The sequence below is a fragment of the Hylobates moloch genome, unplaced genomic scaffold, assembly GCF_009828535.3.
Source record: "Hylobates moloch isolate HMO894 unplaced genomic scaffold, HMol_V3 SCAFFOLD_4, whole genome shotgun sequence".
Taxonomy (NCBI): Eukaryota; Metazoa; Chordata; class Mammalia; order Primates; family Hylobatidae; genus Hylobates; species Hylobates moloch.
Genome location: NW_026652279.1, coordinates 6,452,972 through 6,466,754, shown reverse-complemented (window position 1 = coordinate 6,466,754; position 13,783 = coordinate 6,452,972). Strand labels below are relative to the sequence as shown.

General features: G+C 41.3%; 1 long non-coding RNA gene across 2 annotated transcripts in view; it reads right to left on the bottom strand.

Moving 5' to 3' along the window:
* Positions 1 to 470: 470 nt before the first annotated feature.
* LOC131383209 (uncharacterized) overlaps positions 471 to 13,783 on the bottom strand; it is a 52,755-nt gene continuing 39,442 nt past the window's right edge. Inside the window, exons 4-5 of one of the 2 annotated variants that reach the window (XR_009213041.1) lie at positions 1,067 to 1,332; positions 471 to 512 (exon numbers count right to left, since the gene is read on the bottom strand). This is a non-coding gene — a long non-coding RNA (uncharacterized LOC131383209). Of the gene's footprint in view, positions 513 to 947; positions 1,333 to 13,783 lie in introns of those variants that run through there. The other variant, XR_009213040.1, reaches the window with a different exon arrangement.

Sequence of the window (13,783 nt, the reverse complement as noted above, 5' to 3'; positions counted from 1 at the left end):
ATAGAGACAAGTTACCTTCCAGGTACAGGAAGCCCCAAACAGACAAACCACCCCAAAATTTGATACTAGTCCTCCTTGGCACCAGAGCCTGCCATAGCAATGAGTTGCTCCCCATCTGATGAAAAAGGCATTCCGAACTGAAATTTTCCTGTTGGGGTTCTAGTCCACAGAGCTGCAGCTAGCTCACCAAACCAACGTTGTGTCATCTGACAATGCCCAAGTCATTTACTACCTCCAATAACTATTTTCCTGCATTTTTGTTTTTCTTTGCATATTCATGTTTCTGAAACTAACGTGGGACTTAGAATCATTGTACACATTTAATGAAAGATTTTCCTTTACCTGATGTTAAGGAAAGGATGTCTTATAATTCATGATATCTTAAGGAAATGCCACAGAGTTAATGATGTTGATTGTTTAACTCTCTCTTCTCATTTTAATAATGTATATTGCACATTTTTCTCACTGATCTGCCTCTTTAGTTCTTTTCTCTTCCACTGAGCGGTGAGCTCCTTTAAGGACAGAAACTGTGTTATTCATTTTGGTGTATTTCCTATTCCCTCCAACAAATAGTACCAACTACGATCTGACACATAGTAGGTGTCAAATATTTTTTGAGTAAATGAGTGAACCAATAAGTGATCAGTAAAATCATAAATGTGATTCAAGAATATCCTTAAAAAATCTCTTAAAAGATATGGATTTCTTTTTTCTCTGAAATATGGGCTGAATCTGTAATACCCAACCTTTTTTAGTAGTTACAATAAAACAAGCACTGTGCTAAGTGCTGTGTATGCAATGTCTCATTTAATTTGCAAAAGAATCGTCAACTGACAGTATCATGTTTTTTCACTTACTAGCATATATACTGAGATCAGTGATTACTTCTTCAAAAATAGCCAGCTGTAAGTAGAAATGCCATTTCTCACCTCGGGCCTAGCTGACTTTGCAGCCTATCCTCTTAGTCACTGTGCTGAAATATTTAAAATGCACCCATTTCAGACCTAAGCTTTAAAATTAAAAAAAAAAAAAAAAACAGATTCCTCTGAAAGTCCAGTCTTTGCACCTTTTTCCATTCTTCTAGTATTACAGTGATGATGGGGTCTGGTTGCTGAGTCAGGAACACTCCACGGTGAGGCATGGATTACCTCCAGTTCCTTTGTTGCATAAAGACCCAGCTCAGGAAAAGATACACATGGTAATAGAACTGTTTGCATATTTCCCTCTATCCAGGGGATTTTCTTTTATCCTATTCCAAGTGGGTGAGGTTTATCTTCACATTTCAACTTTGAATGCAGAAATGTATTCTTGCCAAATCAGACACCGCTTTTCCTTTGGAAAGAAAAGTGGAAAGAATTACAAGACACCATAATGAGATGATGGTACAAAATATGCAGCCTAGATTAAATTTAATGGGGAGATACCAATATGTATTTAGATTATATGCCAAATCACATTCCCTGAAATATGCTGCTAGGAACTGCTAGTTGTTCCCTAATACTTCCTCTGTAGTCAGAGACATCTGATTTTTAGCGGGATTCCTGACCACCCAAAACAAAAACTATACTTCTCAGAGCTGGGAGCCACATGGTTGGGGCCAGGTATCTTAAGTCTAGCCAACAATCCATAAGTGAAAGCATCATGCAGCAGTTCTTTTTTATTTATTTTTTTCTTTTTTGAGACAGAGTCTCACTCTGTTGCCCAGGCTGGAGTGCAGCCCTGGCACAATCTCGGCTCACTGCAAGCTCCACCCTCTGGGTTCAACGCCATTCTCCTGCCTCAGCCTCCCAAGTAGCTGGAACTACAGGTGCCCGCCCGCCACTATGCCCAGCTAATTTTTTTTTTTTTTTTTTTTTGTATTTTTAGTAGAGACGGGGTTTCACCGTGTTAGCCAGGATGGTCTCGATCTCCTGACCTTGTGATCCGCCCGTCTCGGCCTCCCAAAGTGCTGGGACTACTGGCACCCGCCACCACGCCCGGCTAATTTTTTTTTGTCTTTTTAGTAGAGACGAGGTTTCACTGTGTTAGCCAGGAGGGTCTCGATGTCTTGACCTCGTGATCCACCAGCCTAGGCCTCCCAAAGTGCTGGGATTACAGGCGTGAGCCACCGCACCTGGCCCATGCGGCAGTTCTAACAGCCTTTCTCAAAGGTCTGCAGCAGTGCTTGTTTTGCACCATCTCTTCATCTCTTCTGATGGCTGGGATTTTAATGAGATAGCAAGAAGTAAAGCAGCCATCCTGGACCATGAGGTCAGCTTGAGAATGGAGGCTAGACACAGTGAAAAGAAACAGAAAAAGTCTGGGTGCCTGAGATCTTTATGAAATAGAACTTTTAAAACAATTCCAGTCTACCCTCCAGATTTTGACATGAGAGAGAAATAAACTTCTATTTTGTGTAAACTATTACTAGCAGTTTAAAAGCTTAAGCCAAACCTAATCCTAACTGACACACATGCCAATGGCATTCAGAAAGCCCTTCATGGTAAAGTGGTAGTAATACCAAGTTAGTAATAACGGCCTGCCTACAAATATGGGTGTCAAATTTATACCATCCTTATAATGAAGTCCTGTTATTTTTCTTTTAAGATATGGATATTTTATGCAATTGCTACTTGGAATTATGATGGAAATAGTGGTCATTTATTGAGGGGCTAGGAAGTTACAGAATCAATAGAAAGATAAATAAATGGAACACCAAAAGAAAAATCAGTAGTTCAACTGCTGAGTAAAAGGCAAGAAGGAGAGTCACCTAGGAATTAGGGAAATAAACAAATAAAAAACTGTATTAGTCCAACCGGAAGTGGAATTTGGAGCTGGGTGCAGTGGCTCACACCTGTAATCCCAGCACTTTCTTTGGAAGGTTAAGGTGGGAGGACTGCTTGAGCCCAAGAGTTGTAGACCAGCTTGGACAGCATAGCAGGACCCTGTCTCTACAAAAAAATTTAAAACTTAACTGGGCGTGGTGCTGCATGCCTGTGGTCCGAGATACTCAGAAGGCTGAGACGGGGCAATCACTTGAGCCCAGGAGTTCGAGGGTACAGCAAGCCAAGAGTGCATCACTGCACTCCAGCCTGAGCAACACAGTGAGAACCTATCTTAAAAAAAAAAAGTGGAATTTGGAAGCAAGCTTGGGCCACCCCTTTGAGATATGTCTAGAAATCTGTCTAGAACAATCCACTTTCTACACCTGAGAAAAGAGTAAGGGTGGGGACTTGTAAAGCTGTTTTTCGTCATCTGACCCCATCCATTCTCTGTAAGAGCAGTTCTCAAACTGGGGATTCTATTAAAAATGCAGATGCTGCTTCAGGCAACCTGAGTGGGTCCCAAAAGTGTGCCTTTCTAAAAAGCTCAGAGATGATGCTCATGCTGCCAGTCCATCTACAGACCAGGCTTCGAGTAGAAAGGCTACACAACTGCCAACAAGATTTCTTTGAAAACTAAATCAGATCGTGTCATGCCCTGATTAAAAGCCTCTATTGGCTTCCACGGCAATTAGAGTAAAACCCAAGCTCTTTTCTGGCACTAGCCGAAATCACTGACCAGATTTCTACCCACTCCCTGCCTTGTCCACACTCCTCCAGCCACACTGGATTTTATTCTTGCTCTAAACATGCCATCCTTATCTCAGGACCTTGTTTCATTTTTTTTTTAAAGGGCACTTATCAATATCCAGAATTCCAACTTACTCTAAACCTGTAGAATATAAACTCTTGGAATTTAGTCTATAGTGTGTACCATTGTATTCTCAATACGTAGCACTGTGCCAGCTAGAGTAGGAATTCAATACAAATGAATGTCAGGAGCTAAAGGGTGGATCACAAAAATAGTGAAAGTAATTGATCCTAGGGCACAAAAATTTAGTGGACAACAGGAGCTTGAAGACTGAATGATGATGCCCTTATCTGCAACACACACATGCACACACACACACACACAGCGTACTGTCCTAGAAGAATGGACTCCAATTTAAGTCAGTCGCTACAGCAAACAGCATCAGAACCAAACTCCCAAACTCACAGTAGATGATTCATCCCCAGAAATGTCTGACACAACAAAAGTCCATGACAACAAATGCAGCTGAACACTGCCGTGCTGTTTGTTGTAAGTGCTGGCCTTTGAGCCCCAGGGAAAAGCTTTTGTGATACTGACGATTTCTGTGGCAGAGGAGATTGAGCACAGGGTCACCCCAACTGAGATGAATCTCTGCATGTGGCACCATTTCCCAACAAAGCCCTCCTGAAGAGAGTGCACCCAACTCTTTCTTCCTGCCTCCTTACTTGTAATGCTCTAAAATCCAAACAAACATGCACAGTGCAGAAAGGTTAGCCAGCTCGTGCCACGGAAAACGGCCATCATGTGTTTTCTTTCGACTCGCCCCCCATTCCCTTCCCAAGGGTGGAAATAAAACATTTTGAAGGTCTGAGAACATTCAAAACAAGCCATCGTTTAGAAGTAACGACTGCTCATTCTATGCACATAAATAAAAATCCATACTAAGCTTAAACACATTTATAAGGTCTTCGTAAAGACTTTGCCGTTTCTCTATAAATGTCCAGAAAGATTAATTAAGAGCAGGATGGCTCATCCATCTAGATTGATTAAACATATATTTAAGGGTCAGACTGGAAACAATGCCTAGATACATTAACATACAATTTGCCCACAGTCATTAGTCTATTTATTTTACTGGCTGACAATATTTCTGGAATTAAGTCATTGTTAATCTATGTCTGGAAGGAGCGACAGGACCACCCAACTCCCCATCCAAGAAACCATCTTCTCTCACTTTCCAATACTAGCATTCTTTCCCCAAATTTTCAGGCTCCCTTAAGCTTGGGAAGGAATCAAGATATCACAGTATATGGAGAATGTGCTGCATTCCACACTCAGCCCACTGCCTCTCCCATTAGTCCTCTGCACAAGGTCTCTGCCCTCTCAGAATTTATGTCTCCCTTTCTTACACTGTCTTTTTTCATCAGGGCACATTTTCCAGAAATCACTTGGGAAGTAATGTACCCTTTGCAAAAACAAAGCATTGAGTACATGGTGATGTTTAGACCTAAAGAATAATGGCTAACCATGTGCAGCATAGCGTGTTACATCCCTCATGCTCTTTATCTCAATTAATATTCATAATATGTCTGCAAGGAGTCTGGAATGTAAGTGTTCATATCCCCATCTCATGGGTAAGGGAAATGGGGGTTCAGAGAAATGGAAAATATTGGCTCTTTTCACCTAGCTAGAAGGGAGGGAAGCCGGCCTCACATCTGACTGAGTTGGAATGTCAAGCCTATGCTCTTGACTCCGGGCCGTGTTGTCTCACAAATGCCGTATTGAGTCTGAGTCAGTTCTGCTTCTCTGAGGTTGGCTTCTGGGGCTCCAGGGTGAGCAGTGGAGGACTGGGAATACTTTCTTCCCATCTGTGCCCCTAGTAGGGGCGCATGCACACTCATCATGCATCCAGACACATTCGTTGATTCTTAGAACACACATTACGTTGGTAATTTTCCTTTGGCTGGTCTTTGGTTATGGTGGCCAACTCTCAAACTTTATCTAAGCCATGTTTATTAACATAACTTTTAGGAGGTTTTTTAAAGAGCCGATCATACTTCCGGACTGACCACACAGTTCTAAAACAAGTCTATCAACACAGCTCTAAAGAAAACAAGACACTCTGAGTAGAAAGTACAAAGAACCAGGATCTAATCTTCCTCAAGAAGGTAATGCAAGGCTGGATTTAAGGGGAAGGCTTGGGTTCAGGTCCCCAACCCACCACTGTCCTGGAGCCAGCTAGTTACCTTCTTTAAGCCTCATTTCCTTTATTTGTAAAAAGAGGTGGCTAACTTATAAGGTAGTTGAGAATATTAAACGAGATAATGAAGGCAAGGCAAGATGTACCATGACTATCACATAGTACATGCTCAATCAATGAGAACTATTATTATTATGGATCCCTGCATTCAGTTCCATGTAACATAAATAATAAATGGTGATCACGGCTGGCCATCTATTGAAGGTTAACTATGTGCGAGGTGTTGTTCTAAGCACCTTACTACCTTAACATGTAATGCTCACAACAGCTCTGTGAGTAAGTGCTATTATTCCCCTTTTACAGATGGGTATACTAAGGTCCAGAGAAGTTAACTTACTTGCCCAAGGCCACCTTGCCAGTCTTTCTCAGTGCCTCCTTTGGAAACAGGCACTTTAGCTTCAGGATGCGCTCTCTTAACCATAATGCTACACAGAAAATAGTTACACAGCCATAAGTCCAGTGGATAAATTACTAAAATAGAAGAGGCAAGATGCCTTAAGATAGGCCCATATGTCTCCGTTCCTGCTCTTCCTCCCCTCCCCTACCCCACTATTTGATTTTTTAGCCAACATGTGGGTAAAGAGAAAATGGAGGGGAAGTTTGTTCCAGAGCTTATTCTCAGAAGTGGAGCCTCTTCAACAGTTTTTAGGATAGTATGATGATACCACGGTTGCTAAGACAACGATGAAAAACCATAGAGAAGCATGATGAAAGTAAAAGTGTTATACACAAGGAACAGTGGCATAGGCCCTGCATTTCTCCAGTTTAGCCCATCTCCCAGGCTCACTCTCCCCATGAGAGACCTGCTATACCTCTGCCCCTACCTCCTCCTCACCTCCAACCATCAACTTTACCCAGGCCTCCAGTTTCACACAGCTGATTCCTATTCACTCACCAGATTTCAGCTTAGCCCTCGCTTCCTCCAGAAAGCCTTCCTGGACGCCCCCATGCACACTCCACTCTGTCAAGTTTAAGTGGCTTCTCCTGTGCTCCTGTAGCATCCATCATAGTTTTGTCAGTTCCTACTGCCCTTTCTGGGTCTTTTAATGGTCTATAAGCTCCATGACAGCAGGTTCTACATCCAGCAGGCATTCTTCTATATCCCCACAGTCTAACTTTGTACCTGACAGATAATTAGACACTTCAGGTAATATACGTTGAATGGTACCTTTGCCAACTACAAAGCATGTCACTTCTTTTAAGGTTCAGAACTGTGTAATAAAATTATTAAAGATCAAGTTTTTTCATGATCTGAAAGAGATATAGACAATTGCAGAAAAGTAGCAGCAGCAGTCTGTTTTTTAGGTCACTGACTACTATAGTGAAGGTTTAACAGCATTTGTTTCTGGAACATTTTTCTCCAAAAAGACCCCCAAAATTCCTTCTTCCATTAGTTAAAATTATTCTACTTCGTTTGGTTCCCTGTGAAGATAATGTTCAGGGGCTTAATTGTGACACTTCTCATTAACTTTCTCTCCTCTGGATTTAATAACACCAGCTTCTTAAACTTTCCCTTATAAAAAATTATTCACAATTTCCATCGCTTCCCCACTTCTCCATATTATTAATCTCTTAACTCTGACTGTTAAATGTTATTAAAAAAACAAGTTTGAAGTTCATATTCTAAAATTTGTTCTTTGAAGGCTTCAAGACAAAAAAAATAAAAACAAAAAATTAAAGTCCTCATCTCTTTATCTACAAAGTGAGGAGTAAGATAAGGGTTCAGGTAATGGTCATTTGTCTCAGTTAGTCTACCCAATTTTTTTTCCTGAGGCTCATATTTTGAAACATGCTGTAATTTCTACAAAGTTCTAGAAGGCAGAGATGACGTTCTGTTGAGATATTAGAAATCAATATTAGATATTAAGATATTAGAAATCATTCTATATTCTTCAGAATGGCCGTATTTCAAATATTCTGTTTTTCCCTAAGGGGACTCAAAAGCATCATATCCGTTTCCTAATTTGAGGCTCAAAAAATATTGTCAGCCTACACATGGCATACAGTCTCTAGGTAATGACATTAATCTCAATAGTAAACAGTGACTGCAGCCTCCGTCTATGGCTGGTGCTATGTTAGCCATTCCATAGGCATTATCTCTTTTAGTCATTAACATTTTTAGGAGATGCAGATAGATGCTACTTGTGTCCCCATTTACAGATGAGAAAATCAAGGCTCAGAAAAACTTACACAGAATCACCCATCAGTAAATAGCAGGACAGGGATCCAACAAGCCTGTCTTAGAGCAGGCTCTAAGCTCTAGGCACTCTGCTTAAGGCTCTGGAAGCATTCATTTGGGGGTTTTCTTTGTCTGTTTTTTTCATGTGACCTCATCCAGCATCATGCTAACAGTGGATTCATCATAATTATTTGATTCTGACATGAAGAAGCAGAACTTTCTTTTCCTTCTTTCTTTCTTTCTTTCTTTTTTTTTTTTTTTTTAATATAGAGGGAAGGTCTCACCATGTTGCCCAGGCTGGTCTCAAACTCCTGACCTCAAGTGATTCTCCCACCTTGGCCTCCCAAAGTGCTAGAATTATAGGTGTGAGCCACCACGGAACTTTCAAACTTCATTGGTAACACTATAAAATGGGTCAGCCATCTTGGCAATCATGTTGTCAATATCTAGAAGTCCTGGGGACATGAATATCCTGCAGTTCAGCCATTATTCCCTGGGTAGTAAGGCAGATACAACTGGTCAACTGATCCAGCTTCCTTGTACACTATCCTGCCTTCTAGAAAGTTTCCTAGAATTGGCTAAGGGGTGAACCATGTGACACTGTGCTGGCCAGTGGGGTGTAAGTGAACATCATTCTGCCTCACCAAGTGGGGTTTCTAAGAAAACTTGTTTGTGAGGACAATATGACTAATTGCTCTATTGGCCTTTTGCTCCTTTCCCTTATTCCTGGCTAGAATGTAGACATGATGCCTGGAGGTGCTGGAACTATTTTGTGACCATGAGAAAAACCAAACCTGATGATAAATATGCACCTGTTAAAGATGGCAGACCAGAGAGAAGGAATAAACCCGGATCCCTCTGGTATCACTCAAGTGCTGTGACAGTCCTAAGATACCTATTGCTATGTTAGGAAGAATATGTGCCACTAATCCACTCATAGTCAGAGTTCTTTTCATGCATGGGCACAAGGTGACATACATAAATGTTTATGATATGAAAACTTGGAAACAAGCTTAAGCTTAATGCTCATCAATAGGGAAATGGATACATAAATTGTGGCATATTCATGCAATGAAACACCACATAACAACTACAAAGAAGTTGATTTGGCAGGGCACGGTAGCTCACGCCTGTAATTCCAACACTTTGGGAGGCTGGGGAGGGCAGATCACCCGAAGTCAGGAGTTTGAGACCAGCCTGGGCAACATGGTGAAACCCCGTCTCTACTAAAAATACAAAAATTAGTTGGGCGTGGTGGTGCATGCCTGTAATCCCAGCTACTCCAGTGGCTGAGGCAGGAGAATCGCTTGAACCTGGGAGACGGAGGTTGCAGTGATCCAAAATTGCACTACTGCATTGCAGCCTGGATGACAGAGCAAGAGCCTGTCTCAAAAAAGAAAAAATTAAAAAAGAGTGAATTAGATCTACACAGATAATTCTTGAAACCATAATGTAAAGTGGAAAAGGGAAATTGTGGAATGATGTATTCAGTAGAATACCACCTAAAAATATTTTTAAAACACATAGAGCAACTCTATATATTGTATGGATATGTGCACATAGACTGAAAGTATAAAAACAATGATATGGAGGAAACACATCAACTTTAGGGAATGAGGAAGGGGATGAAATTGGGAAGTGATATAGAAGTCACTTCAACTGAACATGTAGTATTTTATTTCATAAGAGTAATCTGACTCAAATATGCCAAAAATCTTAACATTTGTTAAATTTTGGTGGTGGCTATGTGAGTATTTGCTAAGTAATTGTCTGCAATTTTCTATTTTAAATGCTTTACAATTTTAAAAAATTAAATGAAAAAAGAAACAGACTACTTTGGCAAATGTAAGGTGACCTATAAAGCAGCATATTTTATTATTGGCCATTATTGGTATTTTGGTATATGACATTACCATTGACCAAGAAGGCTGCATTGAGGAGTGAACTTCCCTTGGACCATGAAAAAAAAAAGGAGAATGAGAAGATGGCTAGGCAACAGTGTCAGGGGATGTTATGAACTAAATTATGGCTTCTCAAAATGCATATGTTGAACTCCTAACCCCCAATGTTACGGTGTTTGGAGATAGGGCCTTTAAGGAAGTAATTAAGATTAAATAAGGTCCCAAGGATGGGCTCCTCATCCAATAGGACTGGTGTCCTTACAAGAAGAGAAAAAGATGCCAGGAGCATGTGCACACAGAGAAAAGACCATATGGGGATGGAGCAAGAAGGTGACCATCTGCAAGCCAAGGGGAGAGGTCACAAAAGAAACCGAATGTCCGGCCAGGAGCGGTGGCTCACGCCTGTAATCCCAGCACTTTGGGAGGCCGAGGAGGGCAGATCACAAGGTCAGGAGATTGAGACCATCCTGGCTAACACCGTGAAACCCTGTCCCTACTAAAAATACAAAAAATTAGCCGGGCATGGTGGCGGGCGCCTGTAGTCCCAGGGAGTGGGCTGACCTGGAGGAGAGGACGGTGAGCCGAGTTCCGCCAGCCACCACCTGGAGACACTGAGCCCGAAACAAAATTGATCTTGGACTTCCAACCTCCAGAGCTGTGAGAATATAAATTTATATTGTTTAAGCCTCCCAGTCTGTGGTATTCAGTATGGCAGCCCTAGCAGGCTAATCCCGGGGGGCATGTCTAGGACTGTGCTTCTCAATAGGAGATGTTATTGTGCAATGAGGGAAGCATTAGAAATTAGGGGTGGAGGTATTTTTTGGTGGCACAGAGACTGGGAGCAGAAGAGCCATTTAAAGGGCCGGGACCAAGGAGGCAAAACCTCTGTTAGTGCCCAGTTTAGTCCTCGCAATGAAAAATAGTTCTGTATCCCAAATGCCTTGAAAATATCATATAGGACACTCATATAGGTGGAAAACCTGTTTATCGTTACCTAAAGCTACATAAAAATGGGCTAGGTGATATACATTAAATTTTCCAGAAAAGTAACTACTCTATAGGTGGAGAGGATTTCACTTTGTTTTCTTCAGAACTTTGCCAAAAGGTACCACCATTTTGAAAAATCATATCACTGACAGTATTACCCTTAATGATGTTTGATTTGTCCACATAACATAACATATCCTTATCAGTCTTCGTCTCTAACTATTGTATACAGTAGGAATCAGCAAACTATGGTGAGCTGGCGAAACACAGCCTACCATCTGTTTTTGTAAATAAAGTTTTATTGGAATGCAACCATGATCACTTATTTACATATCACCTATGACTGATTTCACACTACAACAGCAGAATTGAGTATTGCCCACAAAGCCTAAAATATTTACTATCTGTCCCTTTGCAGAAATGTCTGCCTACCTCTGGTATAAACAATGACTCTACATATGGTACTAACATCCAATTATTCCTGTACCTAATCTAGTTGAATCTCAGAAAATTTACCTATTAAAATATGCACGATTCTACTACAAATTACTTCTCCTTTAAGTTCTCCTTTTTGTTATAGCTAGTACATTATGAGGTTTTTTTTTTCTTGCAATTGTGTAGATTTCTATGTATCTGTGAAATTCATCTCAGGACAGTGAGGGCGGGTTGGGGAGAGTGTTTCTAAATATTCTCAGTGAGTTAAGAACAACTCTTTTAGACCCAGTAAACAAAGACCATAAAGGACAAAGTAGAGTCATATGATTAAGGAAGAAAACTGAAAACAGATGTCATGCTGGAAATGAACTGACTATAATCTCCAGGAGGGAAGCTACTAGGTTTATTTGTACCTCTCTTAAATCAGGGCCTAGTACACAGAAGGTGCTCAATAAATACTTGCTGAATGACTCAATGAATGGAGGGATGGCTGAGACATATGGGTGACCGAAGGGAAAAAGACTGGAGTAGTGAGATTCTGTCCAATGCGGTCATCAAGCAGACTCTCAATGGTCATTTGCTGGGCAATTAGTAGAGCGAACTCCTTCCCACAAGAGGTAACTGACTAGACTAGAAAATTCTCTAGGTCCTTGAAGCTCCATTTCTTTCCTTTTTTATTATTATTATACTTTAAGTATAATACATGTACAGAATGTGCAGTTTTGTTACATAGGTATACATGTGCCATGGTGGTTTGCTGCACCCATCAACCTGTCACCTACATTAGGTATTTCTCCTAATGCTATCCTCCCCTAGCCCCCCACCCCGCAACAGGCTCTGGTATGTGATGTTCCCCTCACTATATCCATGTGTTCTCATTGTTCAACTCCCACTTATGAATGAGAACATGCAGTGTTTGGTTTTCTGTTCTTGTGATAGTTTGCTGAGAATGATGGTTTCTAGCTTCATCCATGTCCCTGCAAAGGACATGAACTCATCCTTTTTTACAGCTGCATAGTATTCCCTGATGTATATGTGCCACATTTTCTTTATTCAGTCTATCATTGGTGGAAATTTGGGTTGGTTCCAAGTCTTTGCTACTGTGAATAGTGCCACAATAAACATACGTATGCATGTGTCTTTGTAGTAGAATGATTTATAATCCTTTGGGTATATACCCAGTGATGGGTATATATATCTCATGCCAATTAGAAGCTCCATTTCTAAGGTTGAGATTTAACACATCACAGGTACAAGGTTCATTACCTGGAGCAGCAAGAACCTCGTTTAAATTTTGGACCTGAATATGATCTAAAACTGTCAGGATCTGCTGGGTTTCCTGAACTCATCCCTCAATCCATTACATGAAGCAAAATAAAGAGGGAGGAGGGTGTGGTAGTTAAATATAGAGACTCTGGAATCCAAAACAGACCTGGGTTGGAAGGTAGATTAATGGTAAAGATGGACACAAATATTTCTCAAATACTTGAATGCACATCCCTTTGAAATGATGCTGCAGAGCTTTCCATCAGGAGGCAAAGTCTACTGCTCCACCCTTGGATCTGGGCTGGTGGAGTGATTTGCTTTGACCAACAGAATGCTGTCTGACTTCTGTGCGTAGGCTTTAAGAGGTCTTGTAGCTTCTGCCTTGACTCTCTCTGAATGTGCAGCCTTGTGTGATAAAGTTTGGTCTAGCTCAGGGATCAGCAGAATATGGCCCATGAGCCCAATCTGGCATGCCTCCTGTCTGTAAATGAAGTTTTGTTGGAACCCAGCCATGCCCATTTGTGTCTGCATTTTCTATGATTTATTGTATGCTACAACAGCAGGGTTGAGTAGTCCCATCAAAGATTGAATGCCCTGCAAGGCTGAAAATACTGTCACAAGAAAAGTTTGCTGACCCCTGGTCTAGCTGCTGGAGGATGAGACCCCATGAACAGAGGAGCTGTCCTAGCTTAGGTCTCCCAAGAATAAGTAGCTCCCAGTTAAGCTACCAGATAAGTACAGTCCCATGAGTGACCCCAAGTGAGATCAGCAGAAGAACGGTCCAGCTGAACTCAGCCCAAATTGCACACCCATAGACTCATGAATAAATATAATTGTTGTTTTAAGCCACTAAGTTTCGGGTTGGGTTATTCTGTGACAAGAGGTCACCAAGAGTGTTGTGGCCTTGGCTTTTCCATTAAGTGTATGTAGCAGGAAGTGTTTGTTCTTAACAAATTCTTTGATGTTCACTACTTCGGTGCAGGCTGGCTGGCTGGCTTCCAACTACCAGTATCTGGATCTCTCAGGCTGGGGGCTTTCTAGGAATCCCTGGTAGTTTTGTTCAAACTGATGAATGAACGCACCATTTCCACACCATCCACTCTTAACCAATGACTGGCAGAAGCTGGTGTAAAAATATACTCCAGATTCCTCATCCTTTGGAAGGGGTGAATCTAGGGTATCTGTTCTTACACTGTTTTCCAG